The 6,454-nt window shown below is 49.5% G+C and overlaps 1 protein-coding gene across 1 annotated transcript in view; it reads left to right on the top strand.

The window, feature by feature from the left end:
• Positions 1-6,454, top strand: part of LOC141110672 (E3 SUMO-protein ligase ZBED1-like) — a gene marked incomplete in the record, with an annotated part of 57,702 nt that overhangs the window by 646 nt on the left and 50,602 nt on the right.

Here is a 6,454-nt window from a genome sequence, read left to right as displayed (position 1 = left end):
GAGTCTCCTATAGTCACTCCAGTGATATCCGGGTTGGCGCGTACGGTACCCAGGAATGGTTCCAGTGGCAGGGTGAAAAGGAGCGGGGATAATGAGCATCCCTGACGTGTTCCGTTCTTGATCCCAAAGGAGTCTGACAGAACCCCATTGGCACGAACACGAGCAGAGGTTATCCAATGTAGAATGGTGTTGCCCAACCCTATATGCTTCAGAACGGAAGACATGAATTGCCAGTTCACCCTGTCAAAGGCCTTCTCTGCATCCGTACTTAGCATGACGCAGGGAGTCTTATTCTTATTGACCACGTGTAAAAGGTTAAAGTGTAAGTAAACCCTCCTATTGTTTTCAGCCAAGGAAGCTGCCATCTTTGCCTCTGTTTAATCTACAACCGATGCTGCACATGTGATCAATTATGACACCAGCCATTGGATGGTTTGACAGTTTGGTTGAGAGCACAACCAATGGGAGTGCTGCATTTCCGGCACGTGCCGGAAATTTAACTGTTTTATGGCTGGGTTTACTACCACTTTAAGTACTTTATTTGTGTTGTCCCTTGCTTCCCTGGTTGGGACAAATCCAACTTGATCTAAATGGATCAGGGACGGGAGATAAAGTTGGATCCTGGTGGACAACAGTTTCATAAAAATTTTGAGATCCGTGTTGAGTAGCGAAATTGGCCTATAGTTCCCACAGGCGGTAGGATCCTTCCCTTCTTTGGAAATCACCGCAATGTGCGCCGAGAGAGTGACGCAAGGGAATGTTGTGTCGGAGCCCAATGAGTTGAAGAATTTGTGCATAAATTCCCAGAGGGACGGCAGTAAGGTTTTATAATATTGAGCAGTGAGCCCATCCAGGCCCGGGGCTTTCCCTAGCTTAGTGGCCCTTATTGCAGATTGTATCTCCTCTATGGTGATGGGTTCGTCAAGCAACTCACTTAATTCAGTGGACAGTTTGGGCATGTCAGAGTTGGTCAAGTAGTCCTCTGTCTGGGATTCCGGGGGAGGAGGGGGGTGGGGGTGGAGTCTGGAGGTTGTAGAGTGACGCGTATAAAGCTTTAAATTCCCCTGCTATATTTTGTGGGAGTGCGATCTTCTGACGGGAGGGCACCATAATATGCGGTATATAGTTTGCGAGTACCTGTTCTCTCAGGGATCTGGCCAAGAATTTACCACATTTGTTCCCAGATTCATACGAAACTCGCTGACAGATCTGTATTGCTGCCTTAGCCCGAAACTGCATTAGATCAGTAATTTTTTTTGGGTAAGAGCAGAATTTACGCCTCCAAGGAGGGGATTTGGGTGTGCTTGTGTCGGGCTTCAGCTAGGTTCAAGTCGTTAAGAAGCGACTCTATCTGTGTAGTGCGCTGCCTCTTAATGCATGATCCATGCTTAATTAGTACTCGTTGGTCTGAAAATAACAGTCCAGTTCCCTAACTACGTCCTACCTCTTCTTCTGTTAGGAGACTTTCATTTAGTCCCCAAGTTCTGGACCCGGAGGTGAGGTTTTGAGTCAGGCCGTAGGATAGTAGAACAGGGGCATGGTCAGACCACGTAATAGACCCAATCGAGGAGTCATGGATTGCGTGTCGTTGGGAGTGAGGAAGTAGGAAGTAGTCAATCCTCGAGTACTGTTTATGTGGCATAGAATAAAAGGTGTAATCCCTTTCAGTCGGATGGAGGAGTCGCCAGGCATCAATCAATTACGCCTTGTGTAAAGAGCGTGCAATGCGTTTCCTAGTGCCAGGTGTGATTGAGGAGTGTCCTGAGGAGGTATCCTCAGTAGGGATTAGTGGGACATTAAAATCGCCACCCAGTATCAGTTGGCCCCTAGAAAACTCAAGCAGTGTATCTATCGTCTTGGTGACGAAGTGGTCCTGTTGACTGTTAGGAACATAGAAATTTGCTAGGACTACTTCGGCACCACCAATCATGCCCCTGAGGAACAAATATCGTCCCTCCGGGTCAGTTTTTATATCCAAACAATTCCAGGGAACGGTTCATGAAATGAGTATGGACACGCCACGGGACTTAGCGGACCCATTTGTGGAGTGGTACGCTGTCGGGAAGAATTTGTTTCTCAGTATGGGGAGGTTGCCCCCTTTAAAGTGTGTCTCTTGAACGAATGCTAGGTCCGTCTTGAGACGGCGCAGATCTTGCAGTAGCATGCACCTCTTTTCAGGAACATTTAGGCCCTTTGTGTTTAACGAGAGCACGTTCACTGCCTCCATGGCCCCGGGTTATGGGGAAAAAAAGAGGGGGGGCGGGGAGAGATAGGGGAAGGGTGAAGAGGTTGAACCATGTGGAGAAGGTAAATTAGCGGGGATAAGAGAGAAAAGGAAGAGGTGTTTAGGTCACACCTAAAGGGTGTGACAATTATAGTCTAAAAATGTAGCACTATGGTGCTGAGACGCTCACCAGTTCAGAACCAGTAATCCAGCGCAGGCCTATGTGGGGTTGTGGAGAAAAACAGCCGGCGAAGGACTCACCAACCGCCCCTCCCCCCATCCTGAGTGTGATGGTGTATGAGAATGCAGAGATGACGGCTATCAAAAGCAGGTACTGGCGGGCGTCGCGTTGAGAACTACCGCGCAGAGACCTGTGGGTCAAAACTCCCCCACCAAATCCACCCTGTAACCTGGGGAGGGCATCATGTGGTAGTGCTCCTTCCAACCTTGCATCTCCCGACACCCCACAGGAAGCTCAGGGGAGATATCGTACTCAGGGGGGAGCGCCACCCGCACCTCCCCTCCCAGCACACAGCCGAACAACATGCCCAGCATGACCCGAAGGGAGGGGGGGGGGACCACCACCCCGACCAAGGCGAGCGGGACGGTGCTAAGGGAGACACCACAAAATATCAAACATTAATACATTAATAGCAGACATTTCTAAAAAAAAAAAAAGGAAAGAAACCCCATAGCATCCACAGAGCTGGTATATCTACCTCCGGGGAGCAATAGTGCATATATGACCTGGTGTGATGGTATGTCTCTGATAGCGGGAGACTGGTAAGACACAAAGGAATACATTATACCCCACATGGGGCGAGCAGAGTGTGTGAGCGTTTTAACTGAGGGGTGCTGCAGGAGGCTCCCCCACTATGGCCCGCGTGTGTTTCTCAAGTCTATTTCCGGCCCAGCGGGAAGGGTGTCCCCCACTACAAGGTCCACAGGTCAGGGACACGTCAGTGCAGCAGGCTCCGACAACAGCCGGAGGGGGTCAAAAGCAGCGGGGGGGGGGGGGGGATGGGTCTCAGAGCCCAGGGCAGGACGAAGCCGGTCCCTGGGGAGAATCAGGCAAGGTGGGTGCCATTGGCTAGCTGGCATTGAGGAACAGTCATAACAAACAATTGAGGGGAAACCAAACAATCTGTGTGCAGTCTTAGAGAGGGACTGGTATCAGATAGGGCGATCATGAATCACGTGTACCTTCTACGGAGGGTGCCTGGGATCTCCTTCTGAGCCGCAGCTGGCGTGGAGGCTGGTAGTTCCAATGAGCGGAGGGTCCCAAGCAAGCCAATTTGGAACCCGAACCAGCTCCACTCCCAGAAAGGCAAAAAGGGCCGGTAGTTCCGCCGGAGTACGTAGGGTAAAAGAGGCAGCTGCATTGCGGAAGATGACTGCCAAGGGGTATCCCCAGCGGTATGTGCATCCCTGTTGTCTGGCCAGGTCCACGATGGGTTTCAGTAGGGCCCTTCTCTGTAGTGTGGTTCTGGAGAGGTCCGGGAGGATCTTGATTGTGGCGCCATCAAATCCTACATCACCGTGTTCACAGGCCTTACGGAGGATGAGCTCTTTTTGGGTGTAGCGATGGATCCTGCAGAGCACGTCTCGGGACCTGTCTGGGTCCGATGGCTTAGGCCATGAGTTCTATGAACCCAGTCCAGCTACAGGGATGGTGGAGAGGTACCCAGGACCTCCTGGAAGATGGCCACTACTGTCGCCGCCAAGTCCTCTGCTCCAGTGGCCTTCGGGAGACCCAGCAGTCGCAAGTTGTTACGGTGACTGCGGTCCTCCATGTTCTCTAAATGGAGCTGCAAATCGATGGCTGTGGCTGCCTGGGACTCTTGGGAGCGCTCCAGCGCTGAAACCAGCTGTGTGAGGGAAGAGATCGAAGCTTCCCTGGAGTCCATTCGATCCGTGAGTGTGTGCAGCTCTGCCTTGACTTCCTGGATGTCCTGGCTGTGGGCCTCCTCAATACGGAGGATGAGGGCTTCGATGTCTGACTTGGTGGGGAGGGCTTGCAGGATGGCGCGGAGGTCGTCAGGCATGCCACACGCCTGTTGGGACAGACCAGCCATACCTGTGTGAAAGGCAGCCGGCGTCTCCCGGAAGAGGTCTGTGGTGGTGGATGGAGTAGGGGAAACGGATAAGTCCGGCGTTCCGACCTCTTCCATGTAATGTGCACGTGGCGCTGTTGCAATGGCGCCCAGCAATACCATCTGTGGGTCTCAGAAGTATCGTTGGATACCTCTCTGTGAGGTAAGTGATCTGCTTGCCGCCGGCCATCGATCTCGTCCTGTACCTTTTGGTGGTTATCATGCCTCGCTGTCACCCAGTTAAAGCCGTCAATTTTGCGGGATGGAACGGGGAGGCCAGGAGCTCTCAGGAAACACTTCTTGGCACCACTCGGCCATTGCTAAGCCACGCCCCCCAGGGAGAACACAATAATAGCAGTATTGTTAATGGCTATAGCTGCTGGGAATTATTGCATGCTAGAAATCTGACATGCTGGTTGTACCCAAGTCGATCGATGGATCAACTTGGGTACAATCAGCCTGCGTTAAGATGGATCGAATCTTGGCCGGTCCCTGCTGAACCAGCTGAGATTTGATCCATCTATTGCCGGTTTAAAGCTGCATTCACACTTACAGTATTTTTGGTCATTTTGCAGACTTTTTTTTTAATCTTTGAAGCGCCTGTATGGACGTTTTTGTGCATTTCTGTGGGCATTTGAGGCATGAACTTTGTGTGTTTGTTTTTTTTTTTTTATTATTAATACATTTTTGCACTTTTGCATTTTCAGGCACTTCCATTGAGGTTTATTGGGCCAAAACTTTTAAAGCTTGTAGCCCAAAAGATGCTCCTGTGCTTTTTCAAACTTCTAGTAACTCTGGTGTGAGCAGGCACAATTGAAGACCATGGGTTTTTGGATGTTGGGTGTTTTGGAGCTTTGAGCTACAAAATGCTCAGGGTGTGAATTATTATTTAAGGTACTTGTATAGCGCCGTTAATTTACGCAGCGCTTTACATATACATTGTACATTTACAGCGGTCCCTACTCTTAAGGAGCTTACAATCTAACACATTCATATATGAGGGCCAATTTAGACAGGATCCAATACCTACCAGCATGTCTTTGGATTATGGGAGGAAACCGGAGTACCCGGAGGAAACCCACGCAGGCACAGGGAGAACATGCAAACTCCAGGCAGTTAGTGTCATGGTTGGGATTTGAACCAGCAACCCTTTTTTACTGCTAGGCGAGATAGCTACCCACTACACCACTGTGCTGCCAAATAAATGAGGCCTTACATAATAAAGTCATTCAGTTTACAATGTTATTAAAGGAGAAGTACAGCCAAAGTTTGTTTGGTTGTACTTCTCCTGTGGATCACAGGAGTGCAGATCGTTCTGCACTCCTGTGACTGGCTTTCAGCAGACAGCATGCTGAAGCCAGATGTCAGGTGACGTCACAGAGCTGGTACAGGCTCAGGAAAGATTGCGAAAATATGGTCGGGATCCGCCCACATGCCTGGACTGGCACCTGGCTCAGCCTCTCAGCGAGCCGATAAGAGCCTGAGCCGGCTGCTCCTGCCCCCTCCACAGCCCAGCTCTCCAGTGAGCTGGAGCTCAGGGGGCTTTGAGAACTGAGTGTTCGGCGGCATTTGATCACTTGGTTCTCAGTCTTAGAGCCAGCGGGGGACAGATGCAGTATTGGACCGGTGCTGCATCCACCTAGGCAAGTATTAACTCCCCCGAATCCACCCCCCCCCAAAAAAAATAAAAAATTCCCATACCTCTTTTTTAAATCTATAACAGTTTTTTTTTTTTTTTTTGTCTGAAGATCCTTCCATCAATGTCCAGTGATATGGGATGCACACTGCTTCAGCAACGTAGCAAACTAACCGTCGTGTAGGGTTTACATGTATTCAAAATATAGATATTAGTTAATTAGTTACATTGTCTGCAAACCAAACCTTATGACATTGTTACTGTTGAAATTCCTTCTAACACCAGAATTCTCCATAACAAAATCTGCCTGGAAAAAAAATGAAGTATCTCAGCGTAACCGATTATACATAATCTTCAAAAATGATGTATTATGCAGAATTGATGCAGACTGCGGAGCTGACATCTAAACGCTAACATAAATATTGCAAAGAGAACCAGAAGCAGTTCATGATTTCATAATGGTCTTTACACTGATTGTTATTCATGATCATATAAGCCATC

Source organism: Aquarana catesbeiana, linkage group LG10 (assembly GCF_042186555.1).
Source record: "Aquarana catesbeiana isolate 2022-GZ linkage group LG10, ASM4218655v1, whole genome shotgun sequence".
Classification (NCBI taxonomy): domain Eukaryota; kingdom Metazoa; phylum Chordata; class Amphibia; order Anura; family Ranidae; genus Aquarana; species Aquarana catesbeiana.
The sequence above is the reverse complement of the archived record's forward strand: the minus strand, read 5'-3'. Positions and strand labels throughout refer to the sequence as shown.